The sequence below is a fragment of the Meles meles genome, chromosome 2 (genome assembly GCF_922984935.1).
Source record: "Meles meles chromosome 2, mMelMel3.1 paternal haplotype, whole genome shotgun sequence".
Lineage (NCBI taxonomy): Eukaryota > Metazoa > Chordata > Mammalia > Carnivora > Mustelidae > Meles > Meles meles.
This window is the reverse complement of record NC_060067.1, coordinates 48,615,349-48,643,333: the sequence shown is the minus strand read 5'-3', so window position 1 is coordinate 48,643,333 and position 27,985 is coordinate 48,615,349. Positions and strand designations below refer to the sequence as shown.

Below are 27,985 nucleotides of genomic sequence, written 5' to 3'. Positions count from 1 at the left end.
CGGGGCTTGATCCTAGTACCCTGAGATCATGACCTGAGCCAAAGGCAAAGGCTTAATCCACTGAGCCACCCAGGCACCCCCAACAGCTCTTTTTAAGAAAAAAATTAATTTAGCACCCACTAAGTAGCAGGCAGAGTACTCAATTCCTAGTATGCATTATTTAATCAAACTTCCCAATATCTTTAGGAGTATCTTTAAGATTAACCTCTTCTTTTAGGTTGAAAAAAATTGAGGCGTGGAAAAATTAAGGAATTTCCCCCAGTCACCCAGCAAGTGAGCTGCAGGTTCAGATTCCCTCCCAGTGCTGTGTGGTGCCAGAGACTAGAGGCTTCCCACCCCATGCTTTAAGAGGCATCACAGTAGCACAGTTAGCAAAATCCCAAGTGGAACACCACAGGATGAATGACCCAGCCTCTTCAACACATAAAATGGAAAGGGAAGAAAAGAAAGGGAAGGGAATCCAAAGAGACTTAACAGACGAATCAACCAAATGAAATGATTGTGTTTCTTTACATCCTGATTTGAAAAAAATCAACTCTTCGCAAAAGCAATTAGAGAGATTTGAACAATGGCTGGGTAACCTCTCATGATATTAAATTATTACTATTATTATTATTTTATAATAATATAGTAACCACATACTAACGGTATTGTGGTTGTGTTTTAAAAGGAGAGAATAAGAGTCTTAACAAACTGAAATATTTAGAGATGAAATTTATGATGCTGGTGTCTAGAATTTACTTCAAAATACTCCAGAAGAGGGGATGGGTGAGCAAGGGGTAAGGAGCAGATACAGATGAGATAAGATTGAGTTTGTGTTGATAGTTGTTGGAACCTAGAGACTGAACCAGATTTATGAGACTAGCAACCAAATGTAATGTACAGACCTTGCTTGATCCTGATACAAATGTTTTCAAAAGGCAGAAACAATGCCAGAGACAATAAGGGAAACTTGAACTCTGAGCTTTTGAATGACATTAAGAAAATATTGTTAATATTGTTTTATGTGTGATGATGGTATAGTAGTTATGTTTAAGGAAAAAAGGAGTCCCTATTTTTCAGAGATGCATACCGAAACATTTATAAGTGGAATGATATGATATCTGCAATATGCTTCAAACTCTTCCAAGAGCAAGGGATGGGGAGACTAAGTGAGGGATACAGATCAAAAAAGATCAGCCATGTGTTGATAATTATTACAGCTGGCTGATGAGTGTTTGGGGTTCATTTTACTATCGTGTCTACTTTTGAATATCCTTGAAAATTTCTACAATAAAAATCTGAAAAGCAAATACCTATAAAGAAGTAATGTCTCATTTCTAAAATGGGAGACCTGAGGCTTTGGGAGATTAAGTAACATGTCTGGGGTCTCACAGATGGTTGGCGGCAGAAGTGGAAGACACAGCAATTCCAACCCTGGAGCCACGGTTAACCACTGGAACACTGACTGTTCCCCCCTGTCCAGGGTTCACTTTCTTCTGTTAGCAGTGCCGTGACCTTTTTAGGGAGACCCCCTCCCCAATTCTTAGTCCATGTAAAAGAGTAGCTGACCCCAAGTCTGGCTGGAGCTCCAGAAGAATCAGATTATTATCTCATTTGCTCATGGTGGGTGGCTCAAAGAAGGGCAGGAGAGCTGAGTTGATCCAATAAGACTCATCCTTGAGGTTTTCCAGAAGTAGACGGAGAAGCTCCTTTTCCTCTGAACTGTTAAAAAATAACAGCAACAGTAAGAATAACACATACCAAAGCTTACTAGGTATCAGGCAACGTTGTACACACCTTATGCATAATAACCAATTTATTATTTAATAATCTATTATCAATTATCCCCCTTTTTATATATAAAAACCCTGAGGTGCAGGGGTGCCTGGGTGGCTCAGTTGTTAAGCCTCTGCCTTTGGCTCAGGTCGTGATCCCAGGGTGCTGGGATCGAGCTCGGCAGGAAGCCTGTTTCTCCCTCTCCCACTCCCCCTGCTGTGTTCCCTCTCTTGCTGTGTCTCCTTCTGTTAAACAAATTAACAAAATCTTAAAAAAAAATAACACTGAGGTGCAAAGAGGTGAAGATCTGGAGCAGCTGGAGGCCACTAGAGAGAGAAATTCTGTCTGAGGTAAAGTCAACATTGAAGGAAAAAATAGTTACAAGAAGGAGACCAATTCCTGATGATGTCATTCCAGTTTTTGGATCTGAGTGCCTGGATCCAGCTCTACCTTAGGCTTTTTTCTTTCTTGAGCCAATATCTTTCCTTTATTAGTACAAGCCAATTTAAACTTGATCTCAGCACTTTGCAACTCAAAGAGACTTGACCCATACAATTATGGCGGACCTTGAGTCCCAGAGGTACTAGAAGAGAGAGCATGAAAAGGAACCAACATAAACTGCCTGTTGTAAGGCAGGCTTTGTGCCAGAGGCTCTACATACATCATCTCATTTAATCATTATAATAGGTGAATACTATTCACATGTTATACATAAGGAAAACGAGGTTTTGCACAGCAGAGGCACACCGGTTGATTCAACAAACGTTTCATTCTGGGCTGGGTACTCTGATAGGTCATGAGAATTCAAAGATAAGAGCAATAATAATATTATATTATATTATATTATATTATATTATATTATATATTTTATTATGTATAATATATATTCAAATATCTAATATATTTGAACTATGTATTAATATTATTAATAACTAACATTTATTGAGTGCCTATGGTGTGCCAGACACTGTTCTAAGCATGCCTGTGAAGTAAGTCTTATCATCATACCCATTCTATGGGAGAGGAAATTGAGGTACAGAGAAGTTAAATAATGTGCTCAAGAGCATGTGGCCAGGAAGTGGTGGAGATAGGGTGACTTCAGGAACAAGGACCCTAATTTAATACTACATTGCCAGTTTTCCCTTCAGAAGGTTTAAGGTCCCTTGCTTTCAGGTCCTATAAGGCAATCCGAACTGGTCTGCCTGACCCCAGAGCTCAAGCTCTTCCCTTGGCATCATAACAGAATTGCATGTTATAGTAGAGTTAGATTTGGATTTTGCAGGAAATCAGAAGCCATGGAATGGCTTTGGGTGGGAGGGGAATACCATTCTCATCAAAATCATATCATGTTTCAAGTAAGGGATGAATCCTTCACTGTATTTACACTGACCAGAGGGCAAGAACATATCCCTATACCCACCCACCAAAGGCCACACCTTAGTGTGGTTTACATTGTGTGCCATGATGCCCAGAAGTAGGTTTCATTTCTGTTTTTAGGGAGAGAACTTCCTGTTTGTCCCCACCCTGAGTCCCTTGCAGCAGGACACACTGGTGGCCAGCCTACAGAACTCAATTTTTGCATATCTTTTCTTTTGAATTGCCAACAATCCTTACTTTAAAAAATATATATATTTATTTATTTATTTGACAGAGAGATAGAGAGAGAGCAAAAGTAGGCAGAGCGGCAGGCAGAGGGAAAGGAGAAGCTGGCTCTCCACTGATCAGGGAGTCCGATGCAGGGCTCGATCCCAGGACCCTGGGATCATGACCCGAGCCAAAGGCAAATTCTTAACTACTGAGCCACCCAGGCACCCCCAACCCTTACTTATTTATTCTGGTCATAGTCCTCTTCCCTTTGGCCACTGACACTCCTGCATTCCACATGGGTCTGTAAGAGGCTACTGATCACAAGGCCCACTTCCTCTGGCCAGGAATCTAGTGGTGGGTTCATGGGGTGGGAATGTCACCCTAGTAAGGTTAATCAAACTCTTCTGGAATTTCATGTCTGGCATTAGGAGAGAGCTTACCTGTTACTGAGATTGGGTGATGTGAAGCTGAACCTATCTGAGATTATATGCACCTCTCCCCCGTCAAAGCCACAGGGAGGAAGATTATCTTCTGCAATAGGAATGAGCCCAATATCCCAAGAAAGGCATGATGAGAAATGGACACAGAAAGATACACACAGATAGAATAATATTGAGTCTCAGCATCCAGTCATGCCTGAAATCAATTCCATTTCAGGATCTCCCAGTTTCTAGAATCAATAAATATTCTTTTTGCTGAAACTGGCTTGTCTTGAGTTTCTGTTGCTTGCAACCCAATGAGTTCTGGCTAAGACTTGGTTCCACTTCCAAAGACTTTATTATCCACTGCTTGTTGTTCTGGCTTTTCTCACTTGTGACTTTCACAAATAATAGTAATAAGTCAGGATAACATGTGATGATCTAACTACAAGGAGACTGACTGCAGAGCTGTTTACTATGGAAAAAACTTCGGAAGAAACTTGGATGTTCTTTTACAAATGGATTGTTCATCTGTACGATACCCTGGTGTTCCCAGGTCTGATGAGTTTGTGGCCTAATAATATTAATGATCCTCAGGCATGAGTTCATCTCCACCCAGAGTTCCTCATGGTTATGTCTTGGGGTCCCCACGGTGGTTCCCACGTAAGTTCAAGCACAGGCCCAATTACATTTTTCAGCTCTGCTTTCCTTCTTGAGACTTCACAACTGCCCTGGACTCTGTGGGGGAAATACTGGTCCTCTGCTTGAAACTGTCCTTTGCAGTAGCTGCCCTGACCTTGGACATCAGAGCTGAGCTAGGCCTGTGGGGGTGGGAGAAGCAGGGAAGGGAGTCACCCTACAGAGGGTGTAGTGTTTGTGTTTCCTTCTCTTTTCAACAAGTTTCCCCATTTCCTTTCTTCTGCTAATAGATTCCATGACTTAGGCCATAGGAGGAGATCCAGAACCCAGGGCTGGTCAGTCAGAGCTCCCTCTCCCCGGACAGCAGTGGGTGATAGTGGCATGGGACTGAAGCAGGACACACCAGGCCCCTTCCCTGGGACTGAACCCTGGGACCTGGGGAGAAAGATACTCTTTCTTTTGCTTTTTTTTTTTTTAACTTTAGATTACTGGTTTATTATAAAAGGATATAACTCAGGAAAAGTCAGATGGGAGAGATGCATTAGGCAAAAGGTAGGCAGAAATGAGGCACAGCTTCCATGCCCTCTCTAACTGCACCACTCTCCCCAAACCTCCATGTGTTCATCAACTCAGAAGCTCCATACTCTTTATTGATTATGGTTTCTAAACTGGCACTTGTGGGGCTCTGTGTCTAGTAAGAAAATCCAGGAGCAGTGAATCACCTGTGTTTTATCAAGTGGATGGAAGCACCAAGAAAGCTGGTTTACAAAAGATCATGTTGGAAAAGATGCACAGAGAGAACCAGAGAGAAGAGACAGAATCTTAACAACAGCCCATGTAGTTCCTGGGTCTAGATCTTTCCTGAAGTTCTGCTGCAAACCTGACCTGACCTGGGACTTCAAGAGACATATTGGAATCCACGCAATCAACTCCCAATAGCTGGTGAAGCTCACTTTAATTAGTCTTTGCTTTTTGGCAACACAAAGTGTCCTAGCACCTGCACTGTTCTCCTTTCTTCTTCAGATATTGTGCACAAAACTTCTTTCTTCCATAGTCACATTAAAATAAATACCCCTAAGCAAACCGATATATGCAAACCAATCCCTAGGCCACCAGGTCTAAGTCTGGCATCATAGCTTTGCCAAATGAAATCCCTTTAAACACAATCTAGAACTCACAATTCCTCCTACATTAAGCCTAAATACAATAAGTAATGGTCACTCATGCTACGTTGCTCAAGGTTGTCACACATGGAAGAAATAGAAGAGCCAGTATGCAAACCTATCTCCATCTACATAGAATGGTATTTAAACATTCCTATATTTCTATATTTGCATATCAACTAATATTTCAGAACTTTATTTCAAAGGAGTAATCTGTGAAATGTTTATAGTTCTGGAAGTAGGGGCTGAGCAGAACCCCTGCCTCAGTTCCACATAGCCAGCATTCTTTGCTTTGACTGGCCCTTGCTGCGATCTGCTGAGCCAGAGAGAGAGGATGAGGGGACCCTGCATCTGCCCCCTTCAGAGGGGCAGAGAACACAGGCTCATAAGTACCAGCTGAGCTCCAAGGCCTCCCCAGGCACAAGGATAAATGAAGACATCCCTGAAGTGAGGGGACATACACTTGGTGGGAGGCTCAGGAGAAAAGCCTGCCCAGAGTGTGGAAGGGGAAGGGAGATGGCCATAACTAGAGGAGAAGGACTCTCTCAGGCAGCTGCTCCTTAGCTGAGGGCTGCCTCAGTGGTCAAAGAGCCAAGAATAGGGAGGCAAATGTCCTCAAGCTGCTCACAGAGGCTGGAATGCTGCACCATCCCATCCAACCCCTCCCAGGGGAATTTTCTGGGTCACTCATGACCCTCCAGATTCAAATCCAAAGATTAGAACTCTGATTCCTGATTATAGAGGCCTGAGCCTCCCAAGGTCTGGGACTTGCCTCTGAGACCTCTCTGGCTTTTGCCAGACTCTTCCAGCCCAAGCTCTCTGAGCGGTTATGATTCCTTGGATTTGTAACCACGGAGGCAGTCACTCTGGCTCCCCACTCCTCAGTTAGTGTTTGACAACCTTCCCAGGTTGTGTGTGAGGGAAACAGCTGAGAAACGCCTTGCCTATGCCAAGGATGACCAGTCATCATCCCTCCATGGGAGTCCTCTTTCTGGCTCTCCTTCTGTTCCAAAGAGCGAGCAGGCCTTCAGGACAGCACTGACAAGGAGGGCCATGCTCCAGCCTCCACCCTCTTGCCAACCCTCCTTCTTCACCTGCTAAGAGACTTGCAGCTCCCTCTGCTGTAGAAACCAGCCCTCAATTTAGGTTGTCCTGTCCTCACACCAGGGTCCCCAGTTCCCCCGAAGGGCACATCACAGATCATCGTTCATGACCTCGGCATGGTCTCAGTGCTTCCAGGGAATCTTCTGAGCACCAGCACCTCCTGGTTTCCCACAAGCCTCTACAGGCTGCTTACCCACCCCACCTGGCTTCCCCTCCATCCCAGAGCTCCATTAAGAGAGTTCCTCTTCTTGTCTAAGATGCCAGTGCTCTGACTTCTCAGGAAAGCCAGCTGTTATTTATGATTCCCCCTCTTCTCCTTCTTACACCATTTGTATTATCAGAGTTTTCTAGAGAAACAGAGCCACCAGTAGCCTGTGTGTGTGTGTGTGTGTGTGTGTGTGTGTGTGTGTGTGTGTGTACATATATCTACATCTATATCTGATTGGTATCTATTCCCATCTATCTGTGTCAACAGAGAAGTTTATGTGAAGGAACCGGCTCATGTCATTGTGGGAGATGGTATGTGTGAAATTTACAAGGCAGGCATCAGGCTGGAAACCCAGGAAAGGCCTGATGTCACTGAAGGTAGTCTGGAGGCAGAATTCCTTCTTCCTTAAGGGACTTCACTCTCTTTCTCTTAAGGCCTTCAACTGAGTGGATGAGACCCACCCATATTATGGAGAGTAACCTCTATGCAAAGTCCACTGTTTCAAATATTAATTTATTAATTTTATATAAAAAATATCTTCACGGTGCCATCTAGACTGATGTTTGACCAAGTATCTGGGTACCATGGCCTAGCCAAGTTTACACATAGAATATGAACCATCACACCCAGTCATAACCATTGCCAACAGTCACTGTGTGTTTACTAAGTGCCAGTCATCATTCTAGGTTCACCACTTATACAACTTATACACCACTTCATGCAATATCTTATTTAATCCTCCCAGTAACCCCATGAGGCAGATCCTATTGTTATTCCCATTTTACAGAATGACATTAAGTGATACCATGAGTGGCACAGCTCTTATCCAAAACCAGGTTTGACTAACTTAGAAGATTATGCTCTTCATCTGTAATCTGCATCACCTCCCCACAGTTCCCCATATTCCCTATTTTTTTTAAAGATTTTATTTTATTTATTTGACAGAGAGAGATCACAAGTAGATAGAGAGGCAGGCGGAGAGAGAGAGAGAGAGAGGGAAGCAGGCTCCCTGCTGAGCAGAGAGTCCGATGCGGGGCTCGATCCCAGGACCCCGAGATCATGACCCGAGCCGAAGGCAGCGGCTTAACCCACTGAGCCACCCAGGCGCCCCCATATTCCCTAGTCTTGCTCTGTGGTTGTACACATTAAAGTCTCTCTAATTAAACAAAACAAAGACTTGTCATTATCTCTTTTCTCTGCTTCCTAAAGAAATGTCTTCAAAAGAGTTGCCTGTTCTTAGTGTTTCCAGTTTGTATCCTTCCTCAACCCACAGCATCTTGGTGTCAACCTCTAGCATAACGAGGAAGCCATGTTGACTAAGGTCGCAGATGATGTCGCTATTATGAAAGCCAGTGGATGTGGCCTGTACATCTGCTTATTTGTTGTAACACAGTAGTAGTTGTTCATTGTTTAAAAAAAAGATTAGGAAAGCACTTCTGGTCAAGATAGTGTTAGTATAAACAACCATTTGGGGCACCCATTCTGCGGTCAACATGTAGCAGCTACAGGTAAAGGTTTTAAAAACTGAAGGTCTCAGAAGGTGTAACTGAACTCACAAATAAGAGATCATTTCTGTAGACCAGAAACAGAAGAGAAATGTACAGCAGGGAACAAGGCTGAGCCCTGGTCTCTGGCTCCTGGACAGAAGCATGCAGAGGTGGACAGGCTCTGGCTCCTGTGTGTAACTGAGCTAGTCTGGCTCTCAGGAAACAGCAAACATCATCCGGGTGAGGCATGGGCCAGGACAAAACTTAAGGTTGAAGGTAGAACTTGAGTTTTACCCACTTAGGACAAGAGACTGATAAATGCTCCTCCTAACCACTGCTCAGGTCTATCTATTCTCTGAATGCCTTGGTGGACAGTGACCAGAACAACACAGGAACCACGACCTGAAGTGAGCCTCATACTGGCTGAGTGAGCCACCCTCACTCATCAATATAAGGTTCAAATGGAGATAGTGGTGATGGAAGAAATTATAAAACTTAGGGAAAGAAAAAGAGTGGAGAGAAAAAAAGAAGAAAATGGAGAAGAGAGAAAAGTATCAAGCTTAAATGACTCTGTCAACCACAAAGCTGAAAGACACAAAGAAATCTATCTTTAACTGATAATAACCAATAAATCAACTACTGATAAATTGTTCACCTCAGGTGAAACTAAAATAATAAAGCAGTCTGAAAAATAATTTAGCTATTTTAAGGCATTTATTTAGAAAGTGAAGGAATAATAAGAAATAAATAAGAATTAAAATTATGAAACAAAACTAGGCAGGAATGAATTAAATTATTTTTAAAATTAAATTAAAAGATAGATTTTTTAATTAAAGAGATGATACAAATTAAATACAAATTAAATTAATTAAAAAGATGGATTTGAATTAAATATAAATTTAAAAGATAGCTATGAAAAATAATTTTAATTATCAAAATTAATAATCTATATTATCTAGTATAAATATAGTGTCTATATATTTATATATATTTTATAAATTATAAGAATTAGTTAGGCATCTTAAAAATATAAATTGTAATCCCTGCAAAAAAAATCTAACAAATTGGGACAGAATCTAAACTTGATGCAGTCTTGAAAAGAATTGAAAGTATTCACCCAAAACATGGCACAGAGGGACAAAAGTTTAAAAGTATGTAAAAACAATTAAAACATATGGAGGGTAGTTTGAGAGGTGACAACATACAGCATAAAGAAGTTGCAGAGAGAGAGATAGTAGAGAAAATAAAGGAATGATGGTACAGAATTTTCTAGAACAGTAGAAAGACTTTGCCTACTCCCGGACTGGAAAGTGCATCCTGAGTAAAGTTGCAGAGCATCCAAGATAGAAAGAAAATCTTAGAGGCAATCAGGATGAAGAGCGATATTACTTAAAAAAGAGCCACAATTAGCCCAACGATAATTTTCTCATTAGCAACAGAGGAGGTCAGGGGTGGAAATTGTAAGAGCTATCACTTGAATGACACGATGTGCCAGGCACTGCACCAGGTGTATCCACTAATTTAATCCTCACAAGAATTCTACGAGACAGGAATCTTACTGTACCCCTCTTATGGGAGGAAACTGAGCAGAAGAGAAGCGTGGCACTTCCTCTCCAAGGTCTCACAGGCAGTAAGACCAGGAGTTGGAAGCCAAGCAGAGTTATCTGGTTCCAAATGCTCACAACCACTACCCAATATTGCTTCTCACTGAAAAGAGGTATGTGCAAGGTATTGAGGGAAAATAACTAACAACCTCAATTTTATCCCCAGCTAAATTAAGAAATGTTTTGGCATACAAAGATGAAAAACTTAGTGTTACTCACAGACTTTGCTAAAATAAATATTAATGTATACTTCAACAAGAAGAAAAATTAACTTGAAAAGAAAGCATGGAATCAAGAAACAATGATGAATTGACCACCTGGGTTGGCAAACCTTGTGATGAAATGTAAAAAAGTTGAATTTTTAAAGAAGAGATGAAACAGGAACTTAGTCAACAATAACAAGATCAGTAGCAAAGGAGAGTTAAAGCAGTTTGTTTCTTTTCCCATTTTATAGGAGAGAGGAATATCAAATGAGTTCAGGGTTGCTTTTTTTAAAATTATACCTATAGATAAACATGATTCTGACTTATAAGTGCCCCCCAATCCTGCTCTGTTCAGCATCAGTCCTACCAATAGTTTGGACAGAAAAGGGACAAGGAGGGGAAATTAACATTTAAATATAGTCAGATTGGTGGAAATCTTTATCCAAGTCATCCCATAACTCAACACACCATTGTCTTTCCCAGTGCCTTTGCTCCCTGGGGAAGCCTTCCACGACCATCCTCTGAACTTAGAATTCCTGCAGCACAGTCATAAATATCTGTTTCTTTTTTCCTGCCCCACATTTTTTTTTCTTTTGGAAAAATTCCCTATCTCCCAGCACTTTGGGATTCTGATGGGCTGTCAACCACAAGCCAGCCTTGCCCCCTCCCCCACCACCACCTAAGGGACATGAAACTTGGGCGGCAAGCCAGAGTTTCCCACTCATGGAACACAGAGACTTTGGCTGGAGCCAATGGGCAATCCCTTTTCTATAGCACAGAAGAACAGTGCTAGAAAATGAGGCCACACAGAAAGAAGCAGAGCTGAGAGATGACCAGAGAGAGTTTTGATTATATCACAAGGGTGCCCTGGATTTAGCTGTGCCTAAAGTCAAATGACTACCCCACTTGAGCCAGTACATTTCCCTTTTGCTTGAACTACTTTGAATTTGGGTTTCTGTCACTTAAGCCAAGAGTCTCTATCAACTCAGCCTCTCATTTTTAGGACAACTCATTTGACACATAATGGTGTTGCAACTCAGCAGAGCATTCCTCAGAACGTCCCCCTTTTTCTACAGAAAGCTTTGACTCATCTCTGCTATATGTCAGGGCAATCAGGCCAGGCTCCTGGTTTCTTTCAAGTATAAGCCTCTCTCTTTTGGCACTTTTTTCTTTCCATATGGTCGATCAGGCTTTGATGCCAAAATAATTTAGAGGCACATCAAATTGCTTAAGGTTGCTTATGAGGAATTTCCACCATTTGCTGACATTGTCTGAGGCCTTTCCCTTGGGAAGATACATGAATATATATGACATGTATATATCAAGACTGTCTCCTTCCCCCCTCACCTCTCCATCTAGAGAATAGGTGTGCACAACAACCTCACTACCCCACTCCCCACATGCCCCCTTCTCAGCCCAACACCTCATTTGTAGACAGATCTTGAAGTTTCAGGAGCCCTACACAGAGAGCTGTGCTTAAGGCCTCAGGGGGCCCCAGGATTTAAGGCACCCCGGGTGTTTTCTAGTGTAGCCTCCCATCTGGAGCGGGTGGTATTATTTCTCATCTGTGGTCATAATTCAAGATGCTAGGGAGCAGAGGTCACCACCTTATTTGATCACATCTTTTATCATGTGAACCCTCACTCCATAGCACACATTGGCTCCCTAGTGCTACCCAGGCCCAAACCAAACTTTTGCTGGGAACTGTCCTGTCTAGGCTAATTTTCTTCCTGCGCATTCTTTCTCCACACCCCCAGACTGGCTGGCTGACCCACTCCCTGCCTCATAGAAATACCAAGCTCATTCTCCTCTCACGGGTTTTGTTCTTGATGTTCTTTCTGTCCAGAATGCCCTGCTTTCTTCTTCCTCCACCTCCAATCCTATGAAGTCCACCTTAAGTTCCACCTCTTCCATACAGCCCTCCCTGATTCTTCCCTTAGTCCTTTCATCTAGGATTTGGCCCTTTTCCGAATAACAGACGTTCCAGAATGAGGACTACACAGCTTATTAGTTAACTGTGACACTCTGTGGGATTTGAATCCATCTTGCCTCCTAATTGGAATATGTGCTTCTCGAAGGTAAGGACCATTACTCACCCATCTTTTTTATGCTCCCCTTCCCCCCACCCATCTCAGCATCTGGCAGGACTAGGCATATAGTCAGGAGATACTTTCTCACACTTGGTTGATCATAAGGATCACTTTGGGAATTTCTCTTAGAAATGCAGATTCTGATTTTTCTCCCAGAAATTCTGACATACAAGTGTGGGGTAAGACGCTGGGATCTGTATTCTTGAAAGTGCCATGATGTAGCTTTTGCTGAGGCCAGTTTGGAAAACAAGGTGTTAGAGTCAGCATTTTGCCAAAACCCAAATCAAGACACGTATCTGAAAAGCTCAAGTGTTTTTATGAGAACAAAGCACAAGATATTTTAAACATATATGGGCTGGGAAATTCCAGGCTGTGAAGTTTTGCTGCCTTTAGTGATGTGGCGCCATTTTGGACATAATGGCAGAGAGAATGGGCTTGGAGTCTGGCAAGCATTTGAATCGTGCTTCAGACCCTCATTTCACCTTTCTGAACTTCAGTGTCCTCATCTGTTAAATGGGAATAATAGGACCCACATCCCAGAATTGTTATGAGAATTAAACAAGATCTTGTTTGTAAAGTATCCAACTCCATGTCTGGCACAGCACATAGTTACATATTAGTAACTATTATGTATATTACATATTAGTAACAAGCTCTAGTGGATGTTAAATTTTAGAACCTGGGAAACCTGCCAGGTTGTCAGAGGTTGTAGGCTATAGGAAATACTTTGTTGGTGGGGGCATTCTCTATTCCTTTTATGAGGGACCTCTTGGGGACACCTCTTAGTCCTTACGTGAAGGATTTCCTACCACTCAGAGTGGGGACCCCCAACAACACGAAGCAACTGAAATGCAGACTGAGAAGTTAAGTATTCTACTAATCATCATCATCATCTATGCAATAATAATATTATCTTTCTAGCATTGTATCTTTGCTGAGTCAGAGAACACTTTCCTTCCACAATCCATATTTATGCTGCATCACAAGGAAAATTATTGCTTGTTTTCAGGAGCTCTGTATAACCCCTTATCTTACTTTTGGTCAAAAGAGATTGGGAGCTTGATCTTCTTGCTCCCCATGCCAAAGGGAAAACTGTGACCAAGATGTGGCCTGGGCGAGGACAGTGTGGTGACTATGTGGTTATCATTTCAGACAGAAAAACCCAGGCTTTGGAAATCACTGGCTGTATCTTACATGAGGCAAGGGGTCAAGACCATAGTCCAATGGGAAGGATGGGGTTTCTTGTGTAGGCAATAAGCCAGTTGGTCACTGGATTAATGGGTGAAGGGATCAATGGATCAATGGGGTTTCTCTTATAGGCAATTGATACTCCCAATTATTTTTGGGTCAGAAAAAGGACAGGGTCTTAGTCTAGGCAATGAGAAATTCTCCTCTCCCCTTAGGGGACAAAGGGCAGTTGGATCTGTGTTATAATGGGAGGAGGTGACTGGAAAGTGCCATTCTGGGGGAGGTTCATGGTCAATGACACCACTTTGGGAACAGGGGTGTCACAGTCCATGTCACCTGGAGTTTTGCCAGGGAACTGGGGATACTGAACTCAAGCAATAGTTATAAAGCCCCTTCTGCTTTGTGCTTCTTTTGCCCTAAAACTCAATAAAATCTTGTGGGAAGAATTTGGCAGAGATTTGTCCTATCTTAGACTAGCGGTTTCAGCAATAAACACCAACAAAGAAGCTGGGGGGAGGGAACCCAAGAGTCCTTCCTGGAGGAGGGAGTGCTGGGATGGATTGTCAATCAGCTCATATTACTGAACCAAACGTTTGTGGTTGGCTTGGCAGGTTGCCATTGACCCCCGATCCCTCTCATGATTCTTAGAATTGACAGTTCTCAGTGCCTCACAAGGATAATTTCAAGGTCCAGAAATTTTGACTCCCTAACCTCTCAGGTCCACTGTATAATGGGTCCCCTTACCCTCACCATGCAGGGCCATCTCCCTGGCTTGGGTTCCCCTGTGGCCACAAAGCATTCTCCCTCCTCACACCCTGACACACGCTCAGAAATGACAGGGTTCTTGCGGGTTCAGCCTGCCAAGAGCAATGTTTGCCAAAGCTGTCCTGGAGCCAAGCGGGTGGCCTCCAAGTGAGCAATGGGTTATTCCAGGCTGGAAGGTGAGGGCAGCCTCCCAGCTATTTCCTCCAACCTCAGAAGCGAGTCAGTGGCTGGCAGTTCACATGAGGTCCCTCTGACATCTCTGGTCAGGAATGCAGCTTGCTGGGGATTCTGAAGCAAAGAGGTCATTGACAAGAAGAGAAGGCATTAGCAGGCATGTACCCAGGGACGTCCATCTGCCTCAACAAGTGATGATTCTGCCCTGGGCCAGCTCTCCCTGTGCACCCAGGGGTCACGTGTGGTTGCTCATGGGTCTTCTGGGACTCTCTGACCTCCTGAGGCCTGGCAAAGCAAGACTGGGACAGCCTAATCTTGTCTTTCAATCCACAAATCCTTGAATCTCACAAATGAACGAGAGGAAAAGGTGGCTGGGGGCAGATCCATAGTTGCATTTTTGTTGACTGCCAACATTTACAGATTTCCAATATTCTTTGGTCAAGGGGTCCCAGGACGGAATGGGAGGGGGTTCAGGAGCTCTACTCTTGAACTCAAAGTACAGTTGTTCCTGATGCAAGCTCTCCAGTCATGACCATAGGTTCTTTTCCATATATGTTATTATGTTCTCTAACATATATTATGTTCTGCTGTGGCCAGGCTGACCACTTCTGGTGGCTGCTGTCCCCCAAACCAGGACTGTCTTGGCTCAGTATGCAAGGAGCACACCGCATTCTAGAGCATGTACTGGGCGGGAATATATTCATCCCCCTGGGACTAGAGAGTACTAGAACAGTGCTTCTTAAACTTTAATGTGCCTAGGAATTATTTGGGGCTCTTATTAAAATGCAGATTCTGATTCAGAAGTTTGGGTGGATGTCAAAATTCTGCATTTTCAGTAAGCCCCCCCAGGCAATGCTGATGGTGTTGGTCCATGACTGCGCATGGAGAAGGAAAGTGCCAGAAGGCTCAGCAGCTATTGCTATGGGGTCAGGACTTGGAATTTCCAGGAACAGAGGTCCAAATAGCCCCCTCATTATAAATGGCCAGATGACTCCCTGCTGGGGCCACTTAGCCCCCACCAGCAGCCCAGACCTGCCTGAAGCTTTGGTACCCAATGTCTTGAGAGATAGATACGTAAGATCGATCCTTGGATGGGGTTTTAGGAGTCATTATTTCTCCTCTACTCAACCTGCTCTCAGTCTAAGAGTCTCCCCTGCATCCTCCCAGCTTCCAGGGTTGACTCATCTCTGCTTCAGTCACCTCCTGGAGTGGCCGTCCATTCCTGATGAATAAAGATCTCCTCTTGACTTCCTCAAGACTCAGTGCAATGTCACCTTTTCTGGGACCCAGTTAACAAGAGGAACTCTGGCTCTTCTAGGCTACCTCTGTGACCTGGAACATGTAAACATGGTATTTGTCACACCGTGATTGCGATTATTCACTTTTGTAACTGTCACTCCCGCAGTCCTTGAGGGCAGGGAATAATAATGCACTGTTACGCCATTCCGTATAATTTTTCGATTGATTGTGCTATTCTTCTTGGTCCCTCATCCTCAGGAGGCCCGTCCTTCGCTTCCTTAGAGATATTTCTAGGTTAAAGAGCTCCAATTTCTCCAGCCTCCATGGGACCTCTCTAGGGGAGTGGAAGACACTGATTCTCAGTCTTGAAATTTGAATTAAGGGGAGAGTTTTAAGAATATTGACTCTAACCCTCGAGATTCTGACTTATTTGGTCCAACCTAGGCATCAGGATTTTTAAAAACTTGAAGATTCTCATGTGAAGACAAGATTGAAAACTACAAGGAGTCAAGAATTTTAGACTAACGCCCAGCATTTCAGCCCCTTGTCAGCACAGCAGTCAGGCCCATTCCAATCGTGGGTCCCCAGCACTGGTGATTAGCATTCATCCTGGGTTTGAAACTAAGCTCCTTCGGATAAAAGGAGGCTACAGGACCACATGGGTATGGGACTAGAGGCTGGCATAAAACCAAACCCTTGTTCCACGGTTTAACTACAAGTTTAACTTGAGGCGATTTTCTCCATCTCTCCAAGCCTTGGTTGCCTATCCAGCAAAATGTGATGAAAGTTTATTTGTCAGTTTCTACTGGGTAATAAACCATTCCAAAATTTAATGGCTGAAAGAACAAACATTTCATCTTTCTTGCAATCGTTCTTCTGGTCTGAACTGGCTTTGGTGGGGCTGGATGGCTTAGGATGGCCTCCACTAGATGTCTGGCAGTTGGCTTGATGTCAGCTAGAGGGGGAGAGGGGGCCTGGCTGATGTCTGCATCTCCCATCAACCAGCATGCCAGCCTGGGCTGGCTTACATGGTGGCCATCATGGAGTTCTGGGAGCTACAAGGGACTGGGCCAAGATATGCTTTTCATTGGTCTGCTTGCTAACGTCCTTTTGGTCAAAGTTAGTCAAAGCTAGCCCAGAATCAGTATGGGGGATAGGTTACCAAAGGACATGACTCTGCTTCCTATAACTAGGTATCATTCAAAATTAAACTAAGATAAAAAGCCCCATTGATGTTCCAGCTCCGGGAACCGGGCAGCCTGCCTGGGCTTCTCCTCTGTATTCATGTGCCAACTGAGAATAACAATGGTCACAATATATATTGAGCTCCGGGAGTTTAGCCACTGACAGCAGTTCATCTGATTCTCAGGCCACCATTTTTGTTGCAGATGTTTCGCTGCATGTTGGGTCATTAATTCATCTGAGTGAAGATTTTAAAACAAGTAAAAATGGGCCCTTTCCTCTAGGAGCTCTGTGTTCCACTGTGACAGCAGGAAGTCAGTTTGAACTTTGGATTTATGTCTACATGTGCTTATTCTATGTCCGCCTGCGCACAGAAATCCCTCCCCTTCCAAGTCCTCCATCAGATGCATAGTCTGTGAGCAATGGGCGTATGACCGGAAGCTTAAGAGAAACAAGGGGCACGTGGTACCCATTGCAGTCAACAGCATCAACGGCCCATCTGGACGTTTCTGTTCTTCACACGGCGTCCTCTGGTGCTCACCTCCAGAAGCATTTTATTCACTCCAGTTCCCTGGAAAATGGCCCAACTCCACCAGCTCCACTTTTCTTCCCAGATTCTCTTGAACAAGGGACTTTCTTTCCTCTTTGTCATGCAAAGCAACATAGCTCTCTCTCAGCTCCCCCACATCATCATATTTCTTCTTCTATTATCAAAAATTAGATCTGCTCGGTATAGAAGTCAGGGTAGGGACCATCTTGTGCTACTTGATCACATACCTCTAGATTTTGTCCCTTACCTCATTGCAGAGGACTTAAATCGAATTATTTATTCTGCATTCTCCCCCAAAAGACTCTTGAGTAAAAATAATCTCCATCCTCTTACAGATACTTCTAATATCAAGCACTTTGAGCTTTGTGAAAGGGCACAAGTAAGGAGTGATACTTTCCAATGGAAGCATGAGGGAAGGCTTCCTGGAGGCAGTGACACTTGAACCAAGCCCTGATGGGTCTCCTTTGAGAAGGATAGCTACCAATTTCAAAACTAATGGTTTAAAAATGTGTTCACTTTTCTGATCAGTTAGCAGTTCCTCAGGCTGCTGTTCCATCCCTGCACGCATGCCATCCCCCACGTGATCTGATAGTCATTCCACTCTCTCTCTCTCTTTTTTTTTTTTTTGAGACAGGGTGGAAGGAAGAGCACAAATGGGAGTCGAGAGGGGCAGTGGGGGAGGGTGCGGAGCCTGGGGCTCAATCTCATGACCCTGAGATCATGACCTGAGCCAAAATCAAGAGTCAGATCCTTAACTGACTGAGCCACCCAGGCGCCCCCGACAATCACTGTTAACTGGAGAATTGGAATAAAGGAGTTAACATGAGGTTTTTTTCTGGTTAGTTATTAGGAGGAAACAAGAAGCCAAGTTCCCACCTATTCATGGCATATAGAATAAGACATAAAAAAAAATTGGCCCTACAGTTTCAATTGTTCCCCAAATATTGTCAGTGTATCATTGGTTTTTGTTTGGCAAGTATTTGTTGTTATTGTTTTCCACATGCTTTGGGTCTAGACTAATCTTGGCACTTAGATGTCCCCATGGCTTCACAGAATAGGATGCCTGGAACTGATCATCAAAACAAGCCAAGGAGTGCAAAGAAATTCCTCAGTAATTACTACATTATTTTGTTCTTTGTGTCAAATGTGAGTTAGGTGAGAGAATTCATTCATCTCTTGCTACACTAGGAGGGACAGAGGCAATTTTTCTCACAGGATTCAGGGCTAAAGCAGATTGTCTTCTGAACTTCCCTGCAACATTTAACTGATGCTAAATTTGCAAAAAAAAAAAAGAAAAAACCAACTTCCTTTTGACAGATCATTCCCAGAAATTTTTAAAAAAATTGCATAATAATCTATTTGAAGGAGGCAAAGATTTAATTTCAGGTGGCACTTTGAGAGGTGTGTGTGCATACACATGTGTTGCAAGATAAAACAATCCAACTGACACAGGCTTAAGCAAAACAGGGGTTTTAGTTGTTCATATAACAGAAAAGTCCAGGGTGATCAGTCTTCAGTCATGGCTAGATCCAGGTACTCAGATGACATCATATGCATTCTCATTCCTCTCTAATACTCAGCTCTGCTCTTCTTGTCAGACAAGCTCTCCCCACCAGGAGCTTCAGATTTAATTCTGCTAGCTTGACAACCTTGGGGAAACAAGACAAGAGGTGTCCACTGTAGTGGAATGCCTACTTAGTGGTAAAATAAGTAAAAGAGGGGAAGAGAAAGGTAGGTGGTAGGGGTTTGGCTGAGGGCAATGGGTAGACCTATATTAAGTGAATTTGGGTTGGCAGGCCTGATTTTCAAACCAGTTGCATTGACTATTTATAAAAATAATAATACTCAAGACCTATAACATTCCATACTTAATTTCATCTGAGTATCCAGTAATTGCTGATCTTCACAAATGCCCATGTCAACCAGGGCTGCTGGTCAACCATGGGCAGCCTGGTAAGTGGGCAGCTGTCCATCAAGACTGGAAGAAAGAAGTCTGAAAGCCAAGAGAGAAGTCAGGAACTTGGCCTGCGTGGTGCATGGGGAAGGGAGGAGGGAAGGGGAGAAACCTCGGCAATTTGTTTTTAATATTTTGCTTGTTCTGGATACCATGAAAGCTGCGTACATTGGCTTCTGACTAATGAAAACAGAGGGGAAGCCAGGCTGGAAACCTGGCCGTGTTTCCGTGCACAATTAGGTTTGTTTGTTTAGGTCTCTTTTTATTTGTTTTCAGATGACTCAGATAGGAGTACTGCAGGCATTTCAAAGCGAAGTGTTCTTCTGTGTATTTTGGGTCTAGGGCTTCACCAAGTGCAGAAAGCCTTGGCTCCCTGAGGTTATTTTCCTATCCAAGGGTTTTTCAAACTTTCAAGTGGAGTTGGAAGAATGCCGTTGTAAGCCAGGTTATTTTTCTTAACAGACCCCAGCTTGGGGTTGCACGGGGGACAGCGATCACAAACATATAAACACAAAAGTCCCCAAACAAGGCACAAGGGCACCCATTGTGCTGACCTCTGGCACCATCTCCCCTTGATGGCTTTACCATCTGTGCAGTCTAGTCCTTTCTGGAAACATCTTCATGAGCCAGCCTCCTTCTTTCCAGACAACCAAGTTCAGAAATGGATTCTCGTTTCTAATCTCTCTGTATCGGTCTACAAACTGTTGAGCTCTGCAGACTTCCCTCTTGGATTACCATGGTTTAGAGTCTAAAGCTTCTCCTGTGAAATGCAGAGAGATTTACAATCTGGCAACCTGCTAAACCCCTGGCTGAGTTCTTTTGCCTCAGGGGAGTGACTCCCATGGGGATTGTTTGCTCCTGGTCAGTTGACCCCAAGTTCAGGAAAGGCCTTTGGGGAGGCCTTGGAAGGGACTGGCCAGTAATCTCCTTCCTAGAGAAGCAAGATGCAAATCAGGTAATGGTGAGGCCTCCTCCAGCCTCTCTTCTTGGAGGCTTACGTCCAGTAGCCCAGCCTGTGCAGGATGAGTCAGAGGACAAGGATGCTCGAAGTGGTCTTGATTGTTTTTAAAATACTCTGACTTTATGCAGGCGGCAAGAGCAGGTTTCCCGAGTTCCCTGGAATCTGGGTCCCAGCCTGAGTCTCCCACAGTGTCTCCTGCCCATGTTATATAAAGGATACTGGCCAACATGCTGGCTGGAGAAGTACTTTCATACTTGAGTCACTCCAGTGAAACTTCTGTTAACCAAGATTTTGTTTTTCAGTGCTCCTCTCCCTCTGAATGGGGCTATAAACTGCCCCACTTTTAAGACTCTCCTCTTTCAGTATTTGAAGTTGGAACCTCCTGAAGCTCAGAGCAGAAAGATTCATTCTACCTAAATGTGCACATTTCAGGAATTTCTTTTCCAAACCACTCTCTTCCAGAGCTATATTGTGGGGTCCAATAAAATTCTTCCCCGTCTCCCACACCTGCTACAGATACACTTCTGCACCATGACAGGTGGCAATACTGTGTCCTAGCCGACCCCGAGACAAGGATGGGATTGAAAGTGAACCCAGGAAGCACCCAAGGGAGAGGTGGAGTGACTCTGGGCATCTGGAGCTCAGTCCTGATTAGGACCCTCTGACTGTGTGGAACATACCTTGCACTGTCCCACAGGCAAGGAAGCTGTCACTGGTTGTTAGAGTTTGCTCCTGGCGTCTCCCAAGCTCACTTTTGCAGCCAGAGAACGTCCTCGGGCTGAGAGACGTGAAGCCCTAGGTCAGTGTGGAATTCTCTGGAGGCCACTTCCGGGGAAAATCGAAGGGATCTGGAAGGGGCACCAACCATGGTGTCTATAGCATTTACTGCACCCAAGGATGGCAAAAGGAAGGGGACAGTGATCCAAAAGAGACTGGACTGTTTCCACTCAGCTGAGTTGACTCAGACAGGGAAGAGGACAACCATTAACACCGGTGAGCAACAGCTGAAATGACAAGAGCTGAAAATCAAAAGGTTTTTTTTTCCATTCTCGGTTTACCTATGTATTTAGCAAATGTTAACAGACTGCCTACTTGCTTCAGGTTCTGTGCTAAGGGCTGGGGTACTGCAAGGAAGAAACCAGGGTCTGTCTCTGCCTCAGGAGACCACAGTCTGGTGGGGGATGGAGACAAGGAAAGAGTTCAAGGCAGGAGACTGTGACAGTACGGCCTTAGCAGGAGGGGTCCCTCATCTAGGCTGACAGCACATGGTGTCTCTTCCTCAGGAAGGAAGGGGTAGAGAAGGAACAGAATGTGAGAATGCCTGGAGGCGCCCGTGAGATGTACAGACTCAGGGCTGTTTTCTAGTAGATGATGAGAGGGAGTGGCTCCTGATAAAGCCAACAAACACCAGGTCACATAGACTCTTGTCAGCCACATCGCAGTGTTTATGTCATATGCCAGAGCAGCGAGGAATGGCTTCTTCTTATTATTATTACTACTATTATTTAATTAACACTTACTTGTTTGTTTCATTGCTTCTTAAATCCCATCTCTTCCTTCTGGCTTTCATGTCCCTCTTCCCGAAAAGTATCTTTTGCTAACTTCTCACTGATGTGTGTGAAAGGCGAGCTCCCTCAGTCAAGGGCAGATCCAGTTTTCATGGGGCCTGAAGCTTATGCAATTTTGGTTCTTCTTTGGGGAAAAAAAAACAAAGCAAACTATAAATACAAAATTAAGACTAAAAGTAAACCTTGATGACAAGAAAAGAAATCTTAGCAAATTCTAGAAAGTTGACAAGTAAAAACAAACATTATCTACAAAACCAGAAAAATGACATTAAAAAAATTAATTCACTATAATTTTTTCCAGCTTCTCCTCATGTTGGTGGCATTGGCATCACTATGGGGACTTGAAAAAGAGGAAAAAGACTTGGCCTACATTTAGTATGGGTTTCATGGGATATATTCGATGGTTTGCAGTCATTTCCATGTATAGTTCAGTTATTGCTGGGTGTTCAGATTCTGGAATGGCTTCCAGAAATACTCCTACCCTCCACATGCTGCCTTGCCTGGCACCCAGCAAAAAAAATCCTACAATGTTCAATACCAAAAATATGTGGATGGTAGAGAAGCAAGGTTTAAGATATATAGAGTCAGCTACAATTTTCTAGTCCATGGAAAACTCTTCTTCTAATATCAGAAATGTAAAATTGTAAGTGGAGGATTCATTCCTACTCAAAGGCTAGTCAAAATGGAAGTTTTCTTTCATCAATCATGTATCTGAGAACTCGGTGCATGCAATTATAAACCCAATAAGTATTTACAGCTCATTTGTGAAAGAAATTTCACAGAGGCCTTTCCAAGGTTGACAACAATCTTAAATGCTTATATGCCATTACCAAAAAAGAGTGACAAAGCCAAAAGAAAAAAATTGTAATGATCAGTAACAGAAAGTAAATTTGATTAACCATATTAGAAAAAATAAAAACAAAAAACCTGTATTATCTTTCTCTATGGTCTATAGAAGATGATTTTACAAAATCATCACATGAAGAGGTGATTAAAGAATATGTAGCTAAAAAAGGAATAAGTCTAAATGCCATCTGGTATCCTGGATTAGATCCTGGAGGAGAGAAAAGACGTAAGTGGCAAAACTGGTGAAATCGGTGAATAAATTGGTGGATATAATTACACGATTATTGAAGATGCACACGTTCAAGGATGCTAGGATGCCACTGAAACAGGTACTCAAATATTTGAATTTCCAAAGGCTAAAGCAAAAGCCAGAGCTGAAAAGCAGATATTGGCCAAATATGGAGGCCAAACTTTAAGTCTGCTGCATCCCTTGAGAAAACCCAATCCCTTACCCTTCCGGCCCATTCAAGGTCAAATGACCATTCCCAGGGCTGTTTGGCATCACCTCCCGTGCTAACCACTCTCCTCAGTGTCCTCTCCATTTTTGACACAGGGACCTTTGTCCCTCTTTTTTGCAGACTCAGTTATGTACTTAAATTTCTAGGTGTTTATACTATGAGAGTTTCCAAGTTCGTTAGCTCATCAGGTTTGGGCTGGTTTTCAGCAGGAGAGTGGGGTGGTGAACTTGATGATTTAGGAAAGAATCCCGGCTTCAGCATGGAGAATGGATTTAAGGTGTGGGGTAAAACAAAGACAGAACAAAGACGTTCTGAAGGAACTCAACAGCAGAGACGACCCAGGGCAACCCGAATGAGAGGAATCACAGCGGAGAGGGAGAGAAGTGGATGCTCTCAGGCATTTCAGGTCAGAGGAGCAGAATCTGGTGAAAGAGTGGCTTTGGTGACAGAGGGACAGGGAGGGGTCTAAGATGTGCCTATTGTGGGGTGGGGACTGCTGGGTGGATATAGTCCTGCTACTTCTTGAAATAAGAAACAGAAGAGGGGCAGAAGCAGCCCTGTGGGGCAAGATGAGGAGTTCAACGTTAGACATGCTGGGTCTTAGAAACCTGCATAGCATCCAAGTCTCAGTGTGACACACAGGTTGGGAGAGAGATCTGATCAACCCCAACTTGTGGACTGGACTTGCAGTGGACACTAAGTCTATGTGAAGTGCCTAGAATGGAACCTGGTTCAGAGCAAGACTGTGTGACGGTGGGCTATACGAATGACCACTGTAGTAGAGGGCAGGCACCAATCACATAAACCCATGCAAAGTACACCTCTGCTGAGCTGATGAAGAGAAATATCTGAGATACAGAAGCCCCTAGCAGGGGCATTTGACACAATCAGGAGAGTCAGGGAGGACTTCCCTGAGGAAGTGGCGCTTGAACAGGAATCTGAAGAATCATTAGAAGGAATCAGGCAACGAGGGGAAGGAAGAACATTCCAGGCTGAGGGAACAGCTTACACAAATCTCTTTGGAGAAGGGACTGTGGGCACATATAAGAAGCTGAGCTGTTATTATGGCTGAAGAAGACCAGGGAAGCCTGTGCCTTAGGAAAGACATGTCATCTCTCTGAGAGAAGAGACTTGACAATTTGCAAGGTCCTCCTTCTAAGTCTCGAATTCTAGAGTTCTGTGATCCTTGTAACTTCTGGTTTTGGTAAAAACAATTCTACAGAAAAGTTGTGATAGAACAATGAACTCCCTAAATCTCCACTAGGATTCACCAATTGTTAAAATTTTGCCATATTTTCTTTATCATCTATCTCTCTACTTACCTATTAACCAATGTACTTTCTATACATATACAATGTCTGTATCTAAACATAATACATATTATTATTATTGCAGAACAATTTAAGAGTAAGTTACTATCCTCATGACCTTCACCCTTAAATATTTCAGTATGTATCTCCTAAGAATAACAACATTCTCTTACATGATTATGTCCAGTGATGGAATACAGGATAGACTCCGTGATCCAGAATTCTATGATCTCTTTAAATATGGGTGGGATTCAGTAGCAACTTATACTGAGCACATACTGTGTGCCAGGTGCCATCCTCTGTACGTAGTATTCAAACTGATATGAGAGACAAGTCCTCAGACAGATACTTACATGGAGATGTGGAGAGGGCAATGGCAGATGTAAGCAGGAATGCCAGGGGGATGCAGAGGAAGGAAATCTGGGCAGAGACTAACTGTCTATCACACCTCTACCCTTCCTCTTCTTTTTTCCTAACTGGACCTCTGCACTATTGGGGTTTCCAATGCACCCAACTCAAAAACTACATTATCCAATTTATCTGTTGGATGACGAAAGGTATATATTAGAAGTCACTGGATGCAACTTCTGGGAGAGCTTATTAAAGCAGCCAAGCTAGCTGGGAGGCACACACTTTGGCCCTTGACTCTTCCTCTTTCCTGCTGTTAAGACTGTCATTATAATTGCTAGAGCTACAACAGCTATCTTGCAGCTATGAGGAGACATTATAGATGGAAGCCAGTGTTAAGAATGGTGGAGCAAGGGGAGATGGAGAGGAGAGGGAGTTGAGGGAAACTGGAAGGGGAGATGAACCATGAGAGACTATGGACTCTGAAAAACAACCAGAGGGTTATGAAGGGGCGGCGGGAGGGGGTGGGGTGGGGTGGGAGGTTGAGGAACCAGGTGGTGGGTAATAGGGAGGGCACGTACTGCATGGAGCACTGGGTGTGATGCCAAAACAATGAACACTGTTATGCTGTAAATAAGCAAATAAAAATAAATAAATTAATTAAAAAAAAAAAAAAAAAAAGAATGGTGGAGCAAAAAAGACAAAAGTATCTTGGATCATTGGCGATAAAAGTAGCCACCATGCCAAGTCTGAATTGTATACTCCAAACTCTTTAAGAGAGAGGAGTTAATGATCTCATTTAAGTCACCATTAATTAGGGTTTCTGTTACATGTAGTTGAAATTAGTCCCAACTGATAAATCACTTGATTCTGCCTTGGGGATCCAAGGAAAACTGCATATGTAATATGAAAAATAAGATTTAAAAAAAAGAAAAAAGAAAGAAAGAAAGGAAAAAAGAGAGAGAGAAGCTTGGATTAAAAAGGTAGGAGGACGCTCCAGAACATAAATTTTAGCTTAAGAGTAGCAGAGGCCATTGAAAGGACTTGAGGAGAGTATCAGGTCTAAATTTCAGGTTTAGGACACAACAGAGGGGAAGTTGTCTTGTTGATAGCTACACTGCGGGCACAGGGAGACTAAAGTCAGGAAAACTAGTAGGAGAAACGATGTGAAAAACTCCATGAGGAATGACCCCAACCTGTAATAATCCTGCCCAACTTGCTAAAAAGCAAGGGTTCTGCTGTCCGCAAGGCTTGAGGCCCGTTTGGGCTTTGCCTCTTATTACCTACATGACCCTGAGCAAATGACTTCTCAATGCTTCGGTCCCTTCCTATTTCCACCAGGCTGTAAAGAGAATTAAATGAGGCCATGCGTGCACAGTACTTAGAGCTTAGAGTACTACCTGCTACATACTAAGCACCCACTAAATTGTTGTGGAGCTCATGGCAGTGCAAAAAGGATTCTAGGAGTAAGGTAGAATAAGATGAAATCAACAGAATGCACAACCGGTTGGATGGTAGGATGGGTGAGAAAGAGAGAGAAAGGAGGAAAGGAGTTAAAAATGTCTCCTAGATTTCTGTGGAAGGAAGCATACAGTTGATGGTATCTCTCCCTATCCAGATGGAGACAACCAAGGCTCACCTGCATGGAGAGATAGGGAGCCCAGGCAAAGATCTGAGCTGGAAACAGACAGGTGAGCAGCTGGAGCCCCCAGGGTGTGTGTGAGAGGGGGTGGGGGGGACTGAGAGAGGGGAGTGGGCCGAGGTATTGGTGAGGGGATCACAGCTCTCAGACGAGTGTATGAGAATGAAAAGAAGAGAAAGCCAAGAGGGAGCCCAGCTGCTGGAGGACAAAAAGTAGCCAGCAAGGAAACAGAGGTGGACTGGGTTCAAGGTCCTAGAAAAAGCGGAAGGAGTGTCCCAGGAAATTCCAGGGACAGAAAGTTTGCAGAAAGCATGTTCAGTAGCAGGAAATGCTGCAGGGCCATCAAATGCGGTCTGAGAATTAGGCATCAGGTTGTGGGGCAAGGAGGTCAGTGGAGACCTCGGCATTAACTCAAGGTCATTGGGGACTTCGGAAGTCTCAGGGTAGACCTGTAGGAGAGCAGGATCAGGGGATGTTTGTGTGAAAGAGAGGAGGGAATCATGCAGTAGTGGCAGCTAATGAGAAGAAACGGGAAGGAAAGTAAGATGCTAGAAAGGTTTTTGGGAAGAGGAGTGCGGGCTTGAGGTCCAAGACTGGATCCAGAATCGGGCCACGGCCTTTGCCACCTACCCAGACTAGGGAAAATGGCCCACAGCAGTGTTGGGAAGCCAGGATGCCTGCGGGGCTAGGCTGAAAAGCAGTGAGGGACCATCTCTAGTCCAAGTGATCGTGGACCGGCCGAGGACGGCTGGAAACCGAGAAAAACAATAATGACTCATATTTCTTGCGGACTCACCCTTGTGCCAGGACGGAGCAGAACCGTTGCAAGTCCCTCACTGCGGCCCTGTTTCACCAGTGAGCACCTGAGGCCCAGGGAGCTTAAAGGCCAGCAGAAACCGGCAGGGCTGGGGGCCTACCCCGCGTCTGAGCCCACGGAGTCACCTTGATCTCCTCCCTCCACCGCGGGGCGGGCAAGACGGCGGAACCGCGGGGAAGACGCGCGGACGCGGCCCCACGACGGAGGAGAGGAGCCGACTCCGGCGGCTGCAGACCAGGCCCAGGGCGGAGCCGCAGCACCCGACCCCTGAGGGCATCACTCCGAGGGCCCGCCGCCCAGGCTCCCGGCACCCGAAGCCGCTCAGGGAGCGAGGGGGCCTGCGGAGCGTCCCCAGGAGGGGGCAGCAGCGCGCCGCGGAAAGCCGCCGCCTCAGCTCCGGGGCCGGGGGCTCGAACCGGAGACCCGCTGCTTCCCTGGAAGGGGGTCCCTGCCTCTCCCCATCCCCGACGGCAGGTCAGGCCGAAGAAGCCCTACCCCGGGGGCATGTGCTGCGTCTGCGGCCCCCCAGGAGGCCCGGAGCGAACTCTCGGGCGTCACAGCCTTGGGAACAGCCTCTCCAGCCCTGCGCCCCAATCTCCGTGCAGGGCGAGTCCCAGGAAATGAGAGCCATGGTTGTCCTCTCTGTCCCCTCTTTCTCAGCGCCCTCCTCCTCTGTTCCTAGACACGCAGACTGGAGACGGCCCCCACTATTTTTCAGCCC

General features: G+C 44.4%; 1 long non-coding RNA gene across 2 annotated transcripts; it reads right to left on the bottom strand.

The window, feature by feature from the left end:
* Window positions 1–69: 69 nt before the first annotated feature.
* On the bottom strand, window positions 70–27,771 carry LOC123930993. 2 transcript variants are annotated; one of them, XR_006816197.1, is made up of 3 exons: window positions 27,244–27,771; window positions 21,796–21,967; window positions 70–1,704 (listed from the first exon to the last, which is right to left on the bottom strand). It is a non-coding gene; the product is annotated as an uncharacterized LOC123930993 (long non-coding RNA). The 2 variants fall into 2 exon arrangements; XR_006816198.1 differs by lacking the exon at window positions 70–1,704 and adding an exon at window positions 18,755–19,009.
* Window positions 27,772–27,985: the final 214 nt, after the last annotated feature.